Here is a 22471-nt window from a genome sequence, read left to right as displayed (position 1 = left end):
ACCTCATCAATGAATTCAGCAAAATAGCAGGCTATAAAATCAACACACATATATCTAAAGCATTTTTATATGCAAGCAATGAAACAGCTGAAAGGGAAATGAGGAAAACAACTCCATTTGCAATAGCCTCAAAAAAAAAATAAAATAATTGGGCATCCATCTAACCAAAGAGGTAAAACATCTCTACAATGAAAACTATAAAACATTGAAGAAAGAAATAGAGGAAGACCTTAGAAAGATCTCCCATGTTCTTGGATAGGCAGAATTAATATTGTCACAATGGCCATACTACCAAAAGTGCTATACAGATTCAATGCAATTCCAATTAAAATCCCAATGATGTACCTTACAGAAATAGAGCAAGCAATCACGAAATTCATCTGGAAGAATAAGAAACCCAGAATAGCTAAAGCAATCCTTAGCAGGAAGAATGAAACAGGGGGTATCACAATACCAGATCTTCAACTCCACTACAAAGCAATAGTAACAAAAACGACATGGTATTGGTACCAAAACAGACAGGTAGGTCAATGGTACAGAATAGAGGACACGGACACAAACCCAAATAAATACAATTTTCTCATACTAGACAAATGGGCCAAAAATATGCAATGGAGAAAAGATAGCCTCTTCAACAAATGGTGCTGGGAAAAATGGAAATCCATATGCAAGAGAATGAAACAACCCCTATCTCTCACCCTGCACAAAAATCAACTCACAATGGATAAAGGACCTTGAAATCAGACCAGAGACCCTGCATCTTATAGAAGAAAAAGTAGGTCCAAACCTTCAACTTGTTGGCTTAGGATCAGACTTCCTTAACCGGACTCCCATAGCACAAGAAATAAAAGGAAGAATCAATAACTGGGACAGATTCAAACTAAATAGCTTTCTTTCAGCAAAGGAAACTATCAGCAATGCAAAGAGAGAGCCTACAGAGTGGGAGAAAATCTTTGCCACGCATACTTCAGATAGAGCACTAATTTCCAGGATATACAAATAACCCAATCAACAAATGGGCTAAGGATATGAACAGACACTTCACAGAAGATGATCTACAAGCAATCACCAAACATATGAAAAACTGTTCACCATCTCTAGTAATAAGAGAAATGCAAATCAAAACTACACTAAGATTCCATCTCACCCCAATTAGAATGGCAATTATCAAGAATACAAGCAACAATACGTGTTGGAGAGGATGTGGGGAAATGTGGGGAATGTACACTCATACATTGCTGGCGGGGCTGCAAATTAGTGCAGCCACTCTGGAAAGCAGTGTGGAGATTCCTTATAAGACTTGGAATGGACCCACCATTTGACCCAGCTATCCCACTCCTCGGCCTATACCCAAAGGACTTAAAATCAGCATGCTACAGAGATACAGCCACACCAATGTTCATAGCTGCTCAATTCATAGTAGCCAGATTGTGGAACCAATCTAGATGTCCTCCAATTGATGAATGGATAAAGAAACTGTGGTATATTTACACAATGGAATATTACTCAGCCACAAAGACTAATAAAATTATGGCATTTGCAGGCAAATGGATGAAATTGGAGAATATCATGCTGTGAGATAAGCCAATCTCAAAAAACCAAAGGACGAATGATCTCACTGATAAGTGGATAATAACACATAAGGGGGGTAGGGGGGAAAGAATGGAGGAAGGAGGGACTGTATAGAGGGAAAAGAGGGATGGGAGGGGTGGGGAGGAAGGAAAAAATAACAGAATGAATCAAACACTATTACCCTATGTAAATGTATGATTACACAAATGGTATGCCGTTACTCCAAGTACAAACAGAAACAACATGTATCCCATTTGTTTACAATAAAAATAAATTTTAAAAAATGGGTTAATCATAAGATTGTTTATCCTACAAAATGCATAATGTCTTGGTCAGAATATGGGTTGGGGAAGGATACCAAATTTCTTTGATGTTGTAGTGGAGTTTGATGATAAGGTGTCTTATAGTGAATTAATAAATGTTTTATTATAGCATGTTGTAACATATTTCATATGCTACTTCAAACATACTGCCAAAACTTTTTATCATTTAACATTTTTATAGTTATCAGAACCCTATCACAACTAATGATATATGTTGTATTATTTTTAACCTGTTCATACCTGAAAATGGAAATATATGTGAAATAATTGGTTAAGGAATTGCAAACATTGCTTACATTCAGATTCTCAATGCTTTTGAAGTGCTTTCTGACTCAGTCATCATCGATATTCACCTTTTACACACGGAGTCTTTATGTCATGTTTTTAAGAAGAATCAAGAACCATGAGTGCAGGGTTGTTAAAACAGATTTGCAATTATACCTGTTCCTCTCCTTCCTATGTTGCTGCCTCCTGATACCCCTCATAAGTTGAAAATGAAGTTTAAAAAATGTATTCAGGGCACCTAACATTCCCAAACATGATGGCTTAGCAATGAAAAATTGTCAAGATAAGAAACACAAGAAAGAGTGAGGAATAGTCAAATTGGGAGTATGTACAGAGACACAAAAACTAACTGCAAAGTGGGATCTTGCAAAGGAAAAAGCATTCTATTATAATATCTGGCAAAATTTTAATAAGGTCTGTAATTGGTTTCAATAATTGTAGTATCGTTAACTTTAGAAAAAGCTGAGGCAAATATATGGAGAATCTCTGTATTAATTTTTTCAGTAAGCATAAAAATGTTTTTTAAAAATTCAAATAGACTAGAACCAGATTAGACTCAACTGAAGAAAAAGTGAACTGAAAGAGATCAGAGAAAATTATCTTCAATTTTCTCCAAAGAGACAAAAGAGACTGAGATATGGAAAATTTAAGAGATAAGAGCTATCTAATTAGAATCTCAGAAAGTTAAAATAAAGGGACAACATTAAAGGAGATGATGGCTGAGGTTTGTTTTAATTTTTGAGAATTCTTGAATAATACCAGTACTTTGAAGAAGTGTCATTTTAAACATCTTTAGGATTAGAACTCATTACCATTAAGTACATTCACGATGCTGTGCAACCATCACAGCAATCTATTTCCAAAATATTTTATAACCCCATACTCTCTCTGTCTCCCATTCTCTCTCCTCATAAGGTAGAAACTTCTAATCTATTTTCTATCTATGAATTTGCCTGTTGTAAATATTTCATATGAGTGAAAAGTACAATGTTTGTCCTTTTGTACCGAACTTATTTCACTTAATGTTTTCAAGGTTCATTCATGTGGTAGACTGTACCAGCACTTCAATCTTTTCTATGACTGATGTCTATTTTATGTATATACCACTTTTATTTATTCATTTATCCATTGATAATCATTATGGTTGTTTTCAGTTTTGGCTATTGTGAATAATGCAGCTATGAACACTGATGTACAAGTTTTGCTTCAGTCCTTGCTTTCAAGTCTTTTTTTTTTCCCCCTTAATCTTATTTTTATTTTTCCAGTACTGGAGATTGAACCCAAATCCTCGCATGTCCTAGACAAGTGCTCTATCACTGAACTACATCCCCAGCCCTTTTAAACTTTATTTTGAGACAGGGCCTTGTTAAGTTGCCCAGGGACTTTGAACTAGTGATCCTCCTGCTTCAGCATCCCAAGCAGTGCATGCCAGTGCCCTGGCCTTGCTTTCAGTTCTTTTGGGTATGTACTTAGAATTGGAATTGCTGAATCCTATGCTAATGAAATGTTTTAACCTTTTGAGTAATTCTCCTGCTGTTTTCCACAGCAGTATCATCATTTTATATTTCCACCAGTAAAGTATAAGCATTTCAAATTCTTCCAAATCCTTACAAACATTCGTTATTTTCTACTTTTAAATATAATCATCCTAGCTATGAAGTGGTAGTTTTGGTTTGCATCTTCTTAATGATTAATGTTGAGCGTCTTTTTATATACTTAATAGCCATTTGTGTGTCTTCTTTAAAGAATTGTATTCAAGTCCTTTGCCGGTTTTAAAATTGCATCATTTGTCTTTTTGTTGTTGTGAGAGTTCTTTACATATTCAGGATATTGACTTCTTATACATACTGACATGATTTGCAGATATTTTCACCCTTTTGTACTTGTTTTCTTGACTGTGTCATTTCATGTTGTTTTCTGTATCTTGTGTTTTTGTTCTCAGTACCTCCATTACTGCCTGGTTTTGCATTTACTTGGTTTTTGTTTGCTTGCTTCTGGTGGTGTTGGGGATTGAAGTCAGTGATTTGTTCTACACTCTCAGCCATTTAGTTCTTGTTGTTGTTGTTGTCATCATTTTATAGTATACCATTTTGATTCCATTTTTCTTTCCTGTTTAATATCTATTCTAGTTATATTTTAGGTGGTTAGTAGTGTTATAAGTTAAATTAGGTGGCTATAAGTTGAAGATGTTAATTGTAATTCCCAAGATGCCCCCACTGAGGACTTTAGCTTTTTATCTGAGTAAGATGGAAAACTACTGGAGACTTTTGACTGGATCGGTGTTTCGTTTTAGTCTGGCTGCTATTCTAAAAGCAGACTGCTGAGGGTCGATGCCAAGCTGGAGCTGAAATGTGAAATAGGTTTTATAATGAACCAGGCAAAAAATTATGGTGGCTTAAAACACATTGGTAATGACGTCTGGTATCACTGGGATTTTGTGTTCAGATTCAGAGTGCATTTTCAAGGAAGAATACAGGATTTACTACTGCATTTTTTGTGAACTATGTGAGAAAGATAAGAGTGACACCAAAGATTTTTGGAAGATGAATTTACATTTAGAAATAGAATTCCAAATTTTAGGATATGTGTGTGTATTACATAGACACTAAACACCTAAGAAAAAAGAGAGAGATGAGGCCCTCAATAAAGGCAGTGGTGATAAAGAAGCAGTTAAACACACAAAAAATTTTAGTAATCAGTCTGAAATTCTCACATTACAAATATATGAATCAATCGTATTCCACATTTAGGAGAAACTAAAACATCTCAAGGATATGATATTTTCATATGTTGAATGTCAGGGTAGGTAATGGAGTTGAAACAGGAAAGCACATTCCTCATACCATCCGTGTGTACTATACCCAGAATCTGGTCTATTGAGAGTGAAGGTAACTGAATACTGTAAGAGTGTAAATTTGTGAAAGGAAGAAAGAGAGAGAAGGAAAGAAAAGGAGAAAAGGAGTTCATTATATTCACACTGCCCTTACCAAATTAGCAAAACTTGTTAATAAATTTTAGAAAAAATCTTAACAGCAAAATATTTCTGCTAAAAAAAGAAAGAATTTTTTTGCTATCAATTCTGACACTTGAGTATATCAGAAAAAACTCATCCCTTCTACTTATATGAAGTGTCCAGAACATGCAAAGCTATACAGCCTTCTGGAATTTGATTGATGGAAATATTCTAAAACTGGTTTTGTGTTGATTCTGTGTAACTTTTAAAGCTACTAAATTTACTTAACATTGCTATATACTTCAAACAGGTGACTTATTGTTTATAAATTATACTTCAATAAAGTTATTAAAAATTATATAAATATGCCAGGCATGCTGGCACATACCTGTAATCCCAGCTACTTAGGAGGCTTAGGCAAGGGGATTTCAAGTTCAAGACCAGCCTGGGCAACTTAGCAAGACCCTATCTCAAAATAAAACATAAAAATTGGGCTCAGTGGGAGAGCATCGCTAAGATTAATCTCCAGTACTGCAAAAACATATGTGTACACACACACACACACACACACACACACACACACACACACACCCCAGAAAGATAAAAAGCAAACCTTCATTCCTTAATCATTCTGAATAATATGTTAACACTCATGGATAAATTTTTGTTAAACTTTTAATCCCATTATAATGGGATTCAGTTTCAGTTCTCTATTTCTATATTTTATGTTAAAATAGTATGTGTTTTATACAGTGGTAGTCTCAATTTTAGTTTTTTGATAATAAGGCAAATACTTTGTAAAACTAGTATTAAGAAACCCGTTTGTATGGAAATAGTATAATAAAGCTCAAAAAAATGTGTGTGAATTGACGGAAGCAGGCATTAATTAGGAGTTCTGTTTTAATACTCGGAAAGTACTTTACTTAATGATAGTATAATATGAAGTGGAATATTTCCACATGTATTCATATTAAAGTAAATGAATTTTTTAAAAAGTCTATAAATATATGTACCAAGCTGATAATTAACTTCTGTTGAGAGGATATGGCTTTGAAGAAATTATATTTATTTCTTCATATATTATTTGAACAATTAATAGGAAGCAACATACAGAGAGACTAAAAACCTAAGAAAAAAGAGAGAGATGAGGCCCTCAGTAAAGGCAGTGGTGATAAAGAAGCAGTTAAACACACAAAAAAATTTAGTAATCAGTCTGAAATTCTCACATTACAAATATATGAATCAAAGAATTGCCTATTAAATGTATGTTAGCAATTAGGGGCAATTTTAAAACACAATTATGACTTACTAAGTTAACTCTATATTCCTAAATATATTTCTTATGTATATATATTATTAAATATTTAAAAATTATAGCTTAAATTATGGGGCATCTGGTACAGTCATATTCTTTAGACATTATTTCATTGGTATTTTCTCCTAAGTTCTGTAGTTGAAGTTTTGTTTTTTGAAAAAAAAATAATAAAATTGATAAACCCCTAGTTACACTAATGAATAGAAAAAGAAAACCCAAATTACTAATATACACGATGAAAAAGGAAATATCACAACAGACACAGCTGAAATACAAAAGATAATTGGAAACTATTTTGAAAATTCAGTACTGCAAAAACGTGTATATGTATGTATATACTCCAATAAAGTAGAAAATATTGAAGACATTAACAAATTTGTAGAGAATATGATCTACCTAAACTGAATCAGGAGGTCATACACAATTTAAGTGGAACAAATTTCAAGTAATGAAATAGAAAAATGCCATCAAAAGCCTACCAACCAAGAAAAGCCCAGGACCGGACAGATTCTCAGCTGAGTTCTACAAGATCTTCAAAGAAGAATTAACACCAATACTCCTCAAATTATTCCATGAAATAGAAAAGGAGGGAAACCCTCTAAACTCACTCTGTGAGGCTAATATTACCCTGATACTAAAACCAGACAAAGACCTATCAAGGAAAGAAAACTCCAGACCAATATCCTTGATGAACACAGATGCAAAATTTCTCAATAAAATTCTGGTATATTGCATACAAAAACATATTAAAAAGGTAGTGCACCACAATCAAGTGGGGTTCAGCACAGGGAAGCACAGTTGGTTCGATATATGGAAATCAATAACTGTAATTCATCATATCAATAGACTTAAAAACAAGAATCATATGATCATCTCAATAAATGCAGAAAATGTATTTGACAAAATACAGCACCCCTTTATTTTTAAAACAGGAGAAAAACCAGGGAGAGTAGGAACATACCTCAACATTGTAAAAACCATATATATTAAACCCATGGCCAACATAATTCTAAACAAAGGAAAATTGAAAGTATCCACCCTAAACTGGAACAAGACACTGCAGTCAGAATGGCAAGTATCAAGAATACAAGTAACAATAAATGTTGGCAAGGATGTGGGGAAAAGGTACACTCAAACATCGGTGGGACTGAAAATTAGTACAAACCACTCTGGAAAACAGTATGGAGATTCCTCAAAACACTAGGAATGGAACCACCATGTGACCTAGTTATCCAATTCTGTTATATATCCAAAGAAGTAAAAAGCAGCATACTACACTAAGACAGCCACATCAATGTTTATATCAGTTCAACTCACAATAGCTAAGCTATGGAACCAACCTAGATGCCCATCAACAGATGAATGTATAAAGAATTTATGGTCTATACACAGTGTAGTAATTCTCAGTTATAATGAAGAACGACTTTATGACATTTGCCAACAAATGGATGGATGTGGAGAGTATCATGTTAAGTGAAATAAGCCACTCACAAAAAAACAAATGTCAAATAGTCTTCCTGATATGTGGATGCCAACCCACAACAAAGGGGGGAGATAGGAAATAGTTCAGTGGACTAGACAAAGGGGAATGAAGGAAAGAGAGGGAGGATAGGAATAGGAAAAACAGTGAAATGAATCTGACATACTTTCCTATGTCCATATATGAATACAACACAGTGAATCCTACTTCATGTACATCCAAAAGAATGGGATCCTAATTAGAGTAAGACATAGTCCATGTTTGTATAAATACATCAAAATAGATTCTACTGTCATGTATAACTACAAGGAACAAATAGAAATTTAAAAAGCCAAGAGACATCTAAGATTTGCTATGATTTTATTATTTGAAAACAAATGTTTTCTTTAAATTTATGCCTAGGTTAATGACCAGTTTCTATGACCTTAAAAATCCTTTTATCATTAAAAGTATATTTGTAAAATATATAAATAAGTTGATTAATTAAATGGATTTTTGCTATCTAAAACTGAGACTGTCATGCCAAAGTTCTAGTTATTCTTTTTTATTAGTGCATTATAGTCATACATCATTGTGTGGTTTGTTTCAACGTATTCATAAATGCATGTAACATAATCTGTTCCATTTCAATCCCCAGTACTTTCCATGTCCCTCTGCTCTTCCCTTTTTTCTTACTTATTATTACTTCACTAAAATGTAGATGTCAGATTCCCTATTACTCCTAAAAGTTTCAGTTTCTGACACTCTTCTTATTTTGAAGTATTTTAAAATTACCTGTTTGTCTAGCCTCACATACTGTTATTAAGGGACAAAACACATACAGGCTAGTGAATTTCAAAGTACTTATCTTAGAAAAATTTTTAATGTGGTTGAGTCAATATATTAATAAAAACTATTTCTTCCTTGAAATATTTGTAAAACTTTAGGAGCTGAATTTTTTAGATTCATAAATAGTTGAGTATTAAAATTATTTTACAATGTTAAAAAATAAAATCTAGGATTTTAAAAATTTCATGCCTTTACTTAAGGAAGTTGTGAAAAAAATTGGCAATAATTATGAAAGCTAGGTTTATATTTCTGGAGAACAGAAGTATTATGGAAAAAAAACACAAAGTTAGAAGAACTTGTTCACAATAAAACAGAAGAATCAGATGACAAAAGGAACTGGAAGACTACTGAGGATTCTGTAGGGGTTGTCTGTCTGTCTTTGCCCCCTTTCTTTCACATGTTTAGACACATAGTGTAAGAAACTGACTACATGTGTTACCAGTCACTGACTCCTAGAACTTGCCAAACCTATTTACATTCTCTATTCATCAACATAGTAAACTCAAGGGCAAGTCAAGTCAATCCAATTGAAGGGGTAGAACGACACCATGTGGATCTAAGCACACTCTTCTTTACCGAGTTTCCTTATATATGAAATTGACAGTTTATTCTAATGAGGACTAAAGTCTATTTTGTAAAGGGTTCAGAAACTAGAAAAATAAAAATGTATAATTAATGGGTCCCTTCAAGCCCCAACAACAGGGATGTAAAGTAAATCAATGGAAAGTGAAAGGAAGTAAAACAATATGGGGACTGAGTTGAGTGTAGAACTTGCCAGACACAGTGGTTTTAAATTTCTTGAAACATTCAACATTCTAGACTCCTAAACTTTCCGAAGATTCAGTAAAAATCCTTTGGGGAAAACTAGCTGTGTGTTTGATGACTCTCTACGTTCCAGTCATACTGCTAGACTTGTGATCATCAAAATTCTAATAGTTTTTCTTTCCTTTGGTAGAGTCACATTTCTATAGTAAGCTTGACCCTACAACAGTACTCACAACTGAGTAGATTCCTCAAGGAAAAGGTGACTGTTAGAGCTTCAACTTATATGGACTCTTCTTTATCTGAAATCTCAAATTTGTCTATTTCTCCTTGGTGTCAAAGAGCTGTCTACATTAACATTATGACTATAGTGTATTTTAAGACCGACACAAATATTATGCCACTTATTCCATTGAGAAGTAGACATATGTCCCTCCCCTTCTTTGAATTTGGGTGATCCCTGTTCCTCTTTGACCAACACACACACACACACACACACACACACACACACACACACACACACACACAAACATACATAATGGATTTGACATAAGTGTTTCTGGACCTGGGTCTCAAGACACTAACAGCTTTAACTTCCTATACTCCTATACCCTGGAATACACTGAAAACACTGAACTGCCATTGAAAAGTATGAACTAACTAGATCTGTTGAAAAGGATTTTTTGTTTCATCAATTTTTTCTATTCTCCATTTTATAATTTATTGATTTCTACTTTCTTTTTTTACTACTTACTTTGGGTTTGTTTTACAGTTATGTCTTCCAACTTTAGATGAAAGCTTAGAAAAATTATTTTAGATCTCTCCTTTTCTATCTTAAAGCTATATAATTTCCTCTAAACACCATGAGAAGCCATCTATAAGCCATGTGTGAAATGAGCCATGTCTGAGCCATTAGACAGGGAAGCTCTGCTTTGGGAACTCCCAGGCAGAAACTCTGGTGTGAGAATGCCCAACTCACATTGGCACCCTGATCTAGCTCACAGCTCACAGCCACAAAGATGGTAATGATCTGCAAGAGTCAAATAGCCTGTTTACCCCACCCCTCTCCTGTTTTTCGCAAAGAAGCTCCTACCAACCCCCTTTGATCTATACCACAATCAATAGAACCCATACCTCTCTGGTCAACTCGACCTCTGCTCTTTAAATATATATTTCTGGTCTTTTGTGTTTACTTTATGATACTACTTTCTTAGCTTTTATTTCACAACCAGCCCATTCCCTTGCTCATTCAGGACATGACCAAGATGTTTACATTTTCATTCAGTTCTCACATATTTTCTAATTTTTCTCTTGATTTCTCCCTTATCCATAGTTCAAAGTGAGTTGTTTAATTTCCAAACATTTGAGGGAAAGTTCTAGATATTCTATTGCTATTGATCACTAACTCAAATTAGTTAGAGTGAGGGTACATACTCTGTATAAAGGTTAAATCTTTAAAATCTATTGAAACTGGTCTAACTATCTAGCATGACATACTTTGATAAATATCCCATATGTACTTGAAAAGGATATGTATTTTACTGTTAGCACAGTGTTCTATAACTATCAAATAAGTCCAATAAGTTAAATATATAGTTCCAAATGTCTGCTTTTTACTGATATTCTGCCTATTCATTCTATCAACCGCTGAGCTGCAAGTGTTGAATATGTGAACGATAATGATACATTAATCAATTTCTCCTTCATGTACTGTCAGCTTTTGTTTCAAGTATTTTAAAGCTGTTATTGGGCTCAAATATTTAGGATAATGTCTTTTTGATTAACTGATTGTTTTATCATTATGAAATATCTCTTTATATTGCTAATCATGTTCCCTGTTCTAAATCCTACTTTTTGGGGTATTAATACTGCTGTTTCCTTAAGGATTAATGTATGCAAGGTATAACTTTTTCCATTCTTTCACTTGTAACCTATATGCTTACATTTTAAGAGAAATTTTTAAAAATATTTTTTAGTTGTCAATGGACCTTTATTTTATTTATTTAAGTACATGTGGTGCTGAGAATTGAACCCAGGGCCTCACACATGCCAGGCAAATGCTCTAAAACTGAGCCACAACCCCAACCCTGAAGAGAATTTAATGCAGAATATATCTAGTTGTTCCCCTTTTTTTTTCACAATGTTTCAAATAATATACCATTACACATACCATAAGAACTCTGTAATGAATTTACCTGTTTTCTCTTTCTGTCCTTTGTTCTACTGTCATCATACCTATTTACTGAAGGGTTGTTGTATGGAGAAGCTGTTGGTGGGTACTCTAGTTGACAATCCCAGGTTAATACCAGCCTTTGGGTGATTTTTGTCAAGGTGCCAGGAATGTGACTGGAACTGTCTTGGATCCTCCAAACCTCATTCAGCCTATCCTCCAACTGAATACTTCCAAGTGAACTCAGTTGATGCTACATGAAGAACAAAGACCAGATAACCCTGCCACTCTCCCTGATCCACAACTGTGAATTACAATAAAATGGCTATAATTTATCACAGAATTAGGTACATTGAAATGAGTTTCTATAATAAAAATTTAAAACATGGAGCATTTGGTTTGGCATGAGGTAGATGAGCCCTAAAGATTGTTGGTGAATACTTGAATGACATTAGTGGAAACAATAAAGGAGGATGAAGAAATGACAATTTATTTAGAGATGGCAGATATTCTACTCAACTACTTTTCCTTCTCAGGTTCTCCAACTTTGCTAATGAGATACCAACTGTAACCCTCAACCTTGCTATTAAAAATGGCTCCATATCTACCTTGTAGCTGGTGTAAGTCATACCAATAAAGAGCACAATTCCTGGTCTTGTCCCTCTTACTGCTTTCCTTCCTCTTCACCCAGGAGAATGTTATTTACTAAAGTGTCTTTGATGCTAACCATTAACTATACTGAAGGGAGGCTTAAGAAATAAATATGCAGAAGAGAGTTTTCAGTTCTTTTTTTTTTTTTAATTTAATAGAAAACATTTTTTGGTACTAGGGATTAAACCCAGGGGCACTTTACCACTGAGCTACCTCTCTAGTACTTTTTGAGACAGGGTCTCATTAAGTTGTAAGGTTGGCCTTGAACTGGCAATGCTCCTGCTTTAGCCCCCCCAAGTAAGTGGGATTAAAGGTGTTCACCAACACGTGCAGCAAGATTTTAGTTCTTTATTATAAGAATACTGGTGAGGACGATTTCTTAAATTACACTATGACCAAAAGGACACATTTTCCTTTGAGTTGTAACTATTAGTCTTCTAAAATGCTGATAAATTTTGATCTTGGGAATACCAGAAAACACATCTCTTCTTGTGAAGGGTTTCCTTAGAGAGCTTAGAGCAGAATTTGTGATTCACTTCAAGTAAAAGAGAGGAGCTTTTATAAAAGCTGGCTTTGTGTGACTTGCCCTTACTCCACCAGTCCCATTTTTATCTATTTTATACAGCACTGATATACAACTTATATGCCATAAAACTCATCTGTGTTATATATGGACTGTTCAGTCACGTTTTGGTCAACTTGCAGAGGTGCACCATCATCATTATAACCTAGTTCTAAAATATTTCCATCACCCCCCAAAATTTCCTTTAGTCCATATACATTCAGCCCCTATTTCTACTTACAGACCCCTCTGAACTGCTTTCCATTCCCATCAGTTTCCCTTTTCTAGACATTTTATAAATGTAAAATCATATAATATGTATTATTTTGAGTTAGGCTTCTTTCACACGTATTCTTGAGGGTCTTCATTGCTGAGTAGTGTTGCACTGTATGGACATACCACTTTGATGAGTATTTACACTGTTTCTTGATTTTGTCAGTTACTATGAATAAAGCTGCCATGAACATAAAATTCAAGTCTTTGTAGCAACATACAATTTCATTTCTCTTGAGTAGATTCTAAGAAGTGAAAATGCTGGTTTGATGGTGTGGTCACCCATTTCATTTGTCAACTTGGCTGGACCACAGTGCCTAGTATTTGGCCAAATGTCATTCTAGATGTTTCTGTGAGAGCATTTTTGATTACATTAATACTTAGATTTGAAGACTTTCAGCAAAGCAGAAAACACCATTATCTGAGTAGGCTTTATTCAATCAATTGAAGCTCTGAAGGAAGCAAAGGGCTGACTTCCCTAAGTAAAATGGAATTCCCAAGTAGTCCTCCAATTTGTTCTGCAACATCAGCTCTTGCTGGTTTTCCAGCAGACTGCTTCTGGACTCAGACTTTCCTGAGAGTCTAACTTGCTGATCTCCTTGAGCAGATTAAAAAAGCCTCCACATCTGGGTTGAGTCTATTCCTTAAAATAAATTTCTTCCTATACATGTGAACATCCTATTGATTTTGTTTCTCTGGAGACCCCTGACTAAAACACATGAAAAATTGGTTTAACTTTCAAAGAAACAGTTCAACTATTTTCCAAAATGATTGTGTTATTCTACATTCCTACCAATAATGATTGAGAGTTCCTGTTTCTACGCATCTTAGACACTGTATTTTCATATTTTTTATATTACAACCATCTTAGTGGGTATACAGCACTCTCTCATTTTTAATTTGATTACAACTATCTTAGTGATTATACAGTTGCACACATATGGAGATTCAGAAACATGCACAGGGCCACATAAATTTGCCACTGGCCAAGACTAAAAGAATAAAGTCAGCAGATTGCCTTAAGATTCTGTCTTTACTATGTTAGAAAAATGGATTTCATTTCTGTACTTTGTTATTTTTCCTTTGGCAATAAAATAAGAGACAAAATTTGACTCTAAATACACTAGTGTGTTTGTTTTTTAAAATTAAATGGAACTAAAGATTCTCTATAAATTGCATAGAAATTTAATCTACAAAACCAAAGACTAGGATTAAAATAATCTATGATATTAGTAAAAAATTACTTTATTATAAAAAATCTTTAAGAGGTTAATAAAAACCTGCTATAAAAATTTAGTTTATCTATAGAGCCTACAGATGCCTAGATAGATATGTTCATATAATAGTGAATTTGGAAATATCTTATATGTTAGAATTCAAATCAAGATATAACTTGCCATTGAGATTTGATGAACCTTTGTGTAGTCATGAATGAAAGCTTTTCAACATACTCTCTTCTGTCTTTTGGCTGAAATTTTAATTAGGAGGCAAATTCAGGGCAGCTCCTGTGGAAGTAATCTTATGGTATTCTAAGTGGAAGCTCAAATTCTACTTCAGGAGAATATAAGCATACGGTCTCCACCACACACTTAAGATTTTGCTGTTGTTTCTATATTACTGCTGGAAACAAGAGATGTGAGAATTGTTCCCCTTATTTATAAATGTCAGCCTCCTCACTTCTTATATCCAAACACCAATTACTTGTTTAATATCCTATTTGAGTTTCCTCCACAAGTTATATTCCACTCTCTAATTCAATCCAAAATCATTTCTTCCTTTCCTTAACTATCTGCTTCTGGTTTATGCCTCTCATTTAGCATACAACCACATTTAGTGTATTTTAAATTACTGTTTGACTTCACTGGTATACATAGCCTGATTACTGATAAGTCTAGGAAAACATATATGGCCCAAAAGATCATACACATGCCTGGAGAGCTCACAATTCCAGGTACAATGCTGCCTACATTAGCATTCTGTGTTTGCTGACTGACTGATATTGTTGCTTAGTGCTTTACCTAGTAACAGTTAATCTTTGGGAGAAATATGTTTTTTTTTCCTCTATGAAAACAATGAATTTATTAGTTTTAGGAATGGTGTAACTGATGACTACATATCATTTTTTTCTATGAGAGAGCAATGTCATGGCTAGGCTAGTGAGGTACTTTAGGACTTGGACACAGAAGATCGTCTGTTTAATGACAAAGGGACGTGGAGCGGTATCTATCATTAGAGACTAACAGAAAGGGTATATGTAACATATTTAGACATATACCCAATCATGCAAACATGGAACAATAAAAAATCTACAAAAGTAATTCGGTAGTAACTAAATCAACAGGCTTTATGCTATATTGGAAAACCAAATGTGAATGAGAACTATCAACGAGTCATACTGGCACTCTGAAGATCAAATATAAGAAATTTAAAAATTAATCTATATACCTCCATGTTAAACTGCATTACATTTGGTTAAAGTACATTAAACATGTTTTATCTATCGCTTAGAGCAATGCAAATAGTTTATTTTTCCCAAGCACCAGCAAATTTAACCTAGAAACTCCTTCAAAGAGATGGTTTCATTTCTGTCCCCACAACTCTAGGTTCCCAAGTTGATGATTAAGGACAAAGATATGCTATAAGCAGAAAGGGTAAATGTACATGTGTCTAGAGCCATGTCTAAACACAAGCTTACTACCTGAGATCATGACAGTGTTGGCATAGGTACTTCCTGTCCTCTCAACTGATAAATAGCTGCTGACACATTCTTATACTGCATAGCATAACATTTTCTTCTAAAACCTAAGTGGAAAAGGCAAAAACAGAAACTATTTGCTAACCACAAAAATGTATGTATTTGGGGGCTTGGGTTGTAGCTCAGTGATAGAGCGCTGGCCTGGCATATGTGAGGCACTGGGTTTGAGTCTCAGCACTGCATATAAATAAATGAATAAAATAAAGGTCTATCACCATCCAAAATGTTTTTTTAAAAGTGTATGTATTTTAAATTGTGGAATCAAGATGAATTGCTATATACTTTCAAAACCAGAAAAGTCAGAAGTAAATATCTTTACTATGCCCAAACTAAACTTCTAAATTTACTAAAAAAGAACCAGAAATGTTGCAGTTTCTGCAACAGCTTTGTATCTAAGGCAACTTAAAATAATATACTGATTAAGTAGGCTCAAAGTGAGATGTTAGTGTCAAAAGTTACCACTTTAGAATCAAAACTCATTTATCAAGCATATTTTTAGAAAGAAAAATGTAATCTTCAACCAGAAATTTACTAAACCAGGAATATGAGTAGACTAAAAAAAATCTACTCAAACCAACAACAAACTTGGTAGCTAAATATTAGTTTAAAAACCAATATGATACCCTCTGTTGTTGTTTTAAATGAAAGGGAATTCTTTGCAGATTGCAAAGGAATTCAGCCTATTTCATGGAGAAGTAGCCATTTCTACTCTTAAGAAAAATAGGAGTTTTCGCCTACATAATCACCTGGAACAAACATGGTGGATGCAAGCAGGTCAGAAGGTTAAGGGAGCCTCAGAATGCTTCACATCAAGAAAGGAATTACAGCTCAGTAAGATCAGAGGGAATTACACAGGAAATGTGAACAGTAGCTCTTTCATGCCTTTCTACTTCCTCCTACTGCCTCTGATAAATGTAGTCCTGCCGCCTTCTAGTTATGTGAACATACAAGAGCAGAGAGGGACTGGACAAAACGAAAAAAGACGTTTCACACACATGCAGAACAAAGCAAGAATTCATAATAATATGATAAAATTGGGATGCTCTAGGAAACAGCCTTCTGCTTTTTAAATTGCCACACATGTACTGTATTCAACACATGCCTTATTCAACAGAGCCCTAAGTATACTACTCTACAAAGAAACTTGAAGAAGCAGGCAGGGTGAGTGGATGGAATGGGCGGCAGACTCATAAGTAGGGAATCAGGGCTTCTATAAAGTTGACCAAACAAATGGGACTCCACCCTGGTTTACATTTTTTAACATCTTGTTCCTAGTCATTCTGTAGGGAGAAGATTCTTTCCACAATAAATAATAGGCAATAGAATCAGAAATTCTTATTAAATCCATTATCTAGTTGATATAAAAGTATCTTCAATATTCTAAGTCAGAAACATTATTATATTTAAAGAGTAGCTTAGCTATAGCCAAGGCAAGTTAAAATATTTCTAGTTGCTTATGTGGAAAAGCTGATGTAAATACAGATCTTAGATACCTTCAGAGACCCCTGGCTGGGATCTTAAAAAAACAAACAAACAAACAAACAAAACAAAACAAAAACAAGACATTCTTACCACATGTGTCCAGGAAAGAGGATAAATGCTCAGTTTCCATAGCAGGTGCATTTAAGATATATTAATCAAAATGTGCACACACACAAACAAATACACAGATCTCATAGGTAGGGAAACCAGATACAATGGAGAAAAACAGTGATATCTCCAGTGATTTTTAAGCTTAAAATATGGAATGGACTTTCATAAATCCCCCTGAAACAAGATTTAACTTTTTCCATCAGTATAACTTCAGGATAGAGATGGCTTGCCATGAAGAGTAGGTTAAAAAAAGAAAATGAATATAGAAATGGCAGTGCAAATCACCAATAAATGTCAAAAGGGTTATTAGCACTTCAGAATTATACAGAAGGAGGAACAAAAAAACCTAAAGGATTTTTTTTTTTCCCAGCAAAGTACTTCTTCAAGCAATAGTCTATATACAATAAATGGCACATTCCTGAAAAGAGCAAATTAGATTTACATTGTTGGCATGTTAGTTGCCTTAAACAACTAATGTTTAATTTCTCCAGTACTGACTCAGAGAATGTAGTCTCCGGACTGTAACAAGCTAAAGGTAATCATTCTTTCCATATATTCTAAATTGCTGCAATACTTATACTGGGAAAATATTTGTAGAATGAGAGAGGAAAACAACAACCAAATCCAAATATGCCAGACTTCTGACTGGGCTTCAATTTCCCCATTATAATGTGGACCACAAAGTCCACAAAGTCCATTTGCAAATGCAAATGCCACAGAGTTCAGTTTCTTCATCTGGAAATAAGCACATACTCTGGAAATGGAAACAACTATTTTTAACTCATGTGCTATTCTATTAAACATAAAAACCTATTTCCTCCTTGGGTGCTATTCAAGATTTCAAAATGAATTAAGAATTATAACCAAAAAGAAACCAAAGCAAGACAATTTAATCATTTTTAACAAACAAAATCTACACCAAAATTTGCTGACAAATGGTTTAGTAAGTGTATAGGCAGTATTTTTTTAAAATATTTAAGACCAAAAAAGACTAAAAGTGCCTATGAACACAAATGTATTACTTATAGATGTTATTTATTGAAACCTTCAATATATACCTTCTCCTCTCCTTGAGAGTTACTGTAAGTGATCTTTTCTAGCATTCAGCAAGAAGAAATGCTGATTAATATACATCTGTTAAATTACTCAGCAACAGGGTCTCTTTATTCTGAAAATAACGACCCCAATATGGCTAACCTCTTTCAAGTAATAAAGGATAGAAACAAGCAGGTTAAGTCTTTGGTGTAGAGGAATTAGTAAAAGATGCAAACTGTAGTAGGCCTTAACAATCTTTTTGACAATGAAAATAGTAAGAATACCACCTAAGGTTGACACATTTGTATAGTAATTAGGAATGTATAAAATATTTCATGTAATTTAAATCCCTGGACTATATGAAGTGGATATTATTATCATCATTTGATTAAAACTGGGTAGTGGGTCACTGGGCCGCGCCCTTATCCACTATCAGACTCAACAGAGCCGGAGCCACCGTCACACCAACCCATGGTTGCACATAAGTGAACTCAATGATGGCTATGACTGGGGCCATCTTAATCTTCAGTCTGTGCCTGAACAGAGCTCTCTTGATGCTTTCTTGCAACTTCACAACTTGCAGGAACAGAGTTCATAGCTGAGAAACTTAATATTAAGTTTGCATTCCCTGAGGCTAGGACTGGACTGCTGTCTTTTGGAGAAAGCAAGAAAGTTAAGAAATTCCATGAAGAAAAAAGACAGTTCTTATGTATACCAAGGAGACCAAAATGGGACAAAAAATACTAGCCCAGAAGAACTTAGACAAGCAGAGAAAGATAACCTCCTAAAATGGAGACATCAGCTTGTCCACCAGGCTAGAAGAGGAACAAAAGTTAATAGTGACTCCATTTGAACGAAATTTGGACTTTTGGTGCCAACTCTGGAGGGTCACTGAGAGAAGTGATATTGCGGTCCAGATAGTAGATGCTCGAAACCCACTCCTGTTTAGATGCAAAGATTTGGAATGTTATGTCAAAGAGACTGATGCTGAGGAGAACGTTATTCTGACAAATAAGGCTGACTTGCTGACTGCTGAGCAGCACAGTGCCTGAGCCACATACTTTGAAAAAGAAGATGTGAAGGTTATTTTCTGGTCAGCTTTGGCTGAAACGGCTCAACTGATGGTGACTCTAAGGAATAAGTGAACAGAGATGCTGGAGAAGCCAACACATCTGAGTCTGAAAACTCCAGTTTTGAGGAAAATGATATTCCACACAATGAGACTGACCATCTCCCAGACAGGGATTCTCTCACTTGATCATTCCTCCAGTGATGAAGATGAGAGTGAGTATGAGGACTGTCGGGGGCAGAAGGCGGGGAAGACTGCAGACAAGCTCAGAAGAAGACAGCTTCCCTGATGAGGAAGCCTGTGCTCAGGACTGGAAGGAAAGCTGTACTGTGGATTCTGAGGCTTACGGCAGTTAAAACCATAGAGGGGAGGCAAATATACACTTTTAGCCACCTGTGTCAAAGCAGGAATTACTGGGGCTCTTTAAGCAGCTGCCCACTGGGAATAAGGTGAAAGATGGGCAACTTACCATTGGACTGATGGACTACCATAATGTTGGTAAAAGTTCAACTATCAACACCATCATGGGCAACAAGAAAGTACCTGTGTCTGCCACACTTGGTCACACCAAACCTTTCCAGACTCTCTACCTGAAGCCTGGCCTATGCTTGCATGACTGCCCAGGCCTGGTGATGCTACCTTTTGTTTATACCAAGGTAGAGATGATTTGCAATGGAATTCTCCCAAATGACCAGATGAGAGATCATGTCCCACCTATATCACTAGTATGTCAGAATATTCCACGACATATTTCAGAAGCCACATATGGCATTAATATCAAAAAGTCTAGAGAAAAATCAAGATCCTTATCAACCTCCAACCTCAGAAGAATTGTTGACAGCTTATGAGTATATGTGAGGATTCAAGACAGCACATGGACAGCAGACCAACCTCAGTCTGCATGCTATATTATAAAGGATTATGTCAAAGGGAAACTACCATACTGCCGTCCTCCTCTTGGAAGAGATCCTATGACATTTCAGCATCAACACCAGTGACTCCTAAGGAATGAAACAGACAGTGATGAAATAAAAACACAGCTGGGTGGAAATGAAAAAACAAAGGACATCAAAAATGTAGACGGCAAACTTGTTTTCATCAAGAGAATGTGAGAGTTTTGACAAAGGGGTTCAGGCTGTGATGATTTACAAGCCCGGGAATGGCCTGGTGACTGCAGCTACTCTGACCTCTCAATGGAGCCAGGAAGCCCTGGAAAAAACACAGCAACAGAAATAAAAAAGAGAAAAGTTGTAGATTCAACAAGCACCTGGATATGTGAACCTGGGCTGCAACAGAAGTGGCATCTGCACTGTGCAGATGGAAAAGAACAGAAGCTGCTTGTTGCCTCTGGAATTTTTTCAAGGCTCTGGTGCTGTGGAATGGACCCTGCTCTAGTGGAACGCAGCCACAACCAACAGTCTTGATGTAGAGACAGGAGGGTTCTGGAAACTCCAGCTCTGACTGGAGTAGTCACTGGAACCCCAGAAACATACTCCCATAGGAGGCTGAACTTCAGATGAGGGAATTAATGATGCACGTTCCTGTAAACACATACACAAATGCATATTAATTTGAGTAGGGATGTTTTTGAAAATATATTAAAATTAAATTGTCGCTAAAAAAAAGTATAAAGAGACTTTTTCAAGGTCTGCTGTACTTAAGCAGCTGAGCTGAAACTTAAATTTGTCTGACAGTTATTCCATTCACTAGAAGTTCTTTACTTTGTCATGCGGTGTTGATATTATCCTCATCCAAACTCCAAAATGGTATACATAATAAGCACAACATTTTTCTCCTAACACACCTTTTCATACCAATTCTCACAAAAATTCTCGGAGTTCCCATTTCAGCAGCCTGAATTTCCTCATAACAGTGTGATTAAGGGCACAGTGGAAAGGCATCTTTCAAAGTCAAACCTACTTCAAATTAGGTCTTATATCCCATTACTGTCCTCAAAATAAGAACATCATCACAGGCATGGGCTTTTAAACACATTTATAGTGAGGAAATGTCTGGGGTTGTCTGTTCCTCATTTAGAATGAGTCAAATGTGACACGTACTACATACACCTCTTCATTCCCAAGCTCTTGTCTTCTGGCCCAACAAGGAAATACCTGCCTCCAGGGACTACATAAGGCCAGCAACACAAGAATAAAATTAACATAACTAAGAGTTATACTCTTACCAATTTTAAATATCATTCTAAATAAAGTTATCAAGGAATGCCAAACTACTGGCATTAGTAATTTAATGTAAATGGAGGGTATAAAAAAGGTGGGATTTCATTCATATAAAACCAACATTTTACTCACTTCTGAGGTTATTATGAAGACTATGAGACTAAATTACATAAAAAATACTAAGGATCCTGGCTTGCACATGGTCTATGAGTAGAAATTTATTCTACTCAAAAAATGTCAGCTACCATTAGTAACACTGAAGAAACAGTGAAAACAAAACATACAGTGAAAGCCATATTTAAAATGAACCAATAATCAATATACTCTGTGGTGTTTTAAGACATCTGTGCAACTGTTATATGAATATGTGTATGTTTATATGTGCCTGCACATAAATATTTTAATGATTTACAAGAATAAATGACAAAACTGGTGATCCCTTGGAAGATGGGAGGAGTGTGGTGGTCAAAGGGAACTTTAGTCTGATCTGCAAGGCTTTTTTTCAACAAATAAAAAATATTCATATATTTCTTTGTAAATAATTAAACATATATATATATATATATGCAACAACAAAACATATTATCTTAGAAAGTTTATATCTACTCTTAATTTGGTATACATGAAAAGATCTACTTTTATTTGTAGTTAATGTATCCAAATTT

General features: G+C 35.0%; 1 long non-coding RNA gene and 1 pseudogene across 2 annotated transcripts in view; one reads left to right on the top strand and one right to left on the bottom strand.

The window, feature by feature from the left end:
• The window catches only part of LOC306641236, a 131762-nt gene that overhangs the window by 73364 nt on the left and 35927 nt on the right, over positions 1–22471 (bottom strand). The window lies entirely within an intron of this gene.
• On the top strand, positions 18958–21902 carry LOC306642235 (large subunit GTPase 1 homolog; annotated as a pseudogene). Its single transcript has one exon. The product of its transcript is annotated as a large subunit GTPase 1 homolog (transcript).

This window comes from Sciurus vulgaris (assembly GCF_902686455.1).
Source record: "Sciurus vulgaris genome assembly, chromosome: 12".
NCBI classification, from domain to species: domain Eukaryota; kingdom Metazoa; phylum Chordata; class Mammalia; order Rodentia; family Sciuridae; genus Sciurus; species Sciurus vulgaris.
This window is presented reverse-complemented; position numbering and strand designations above follow the sequence as displayed.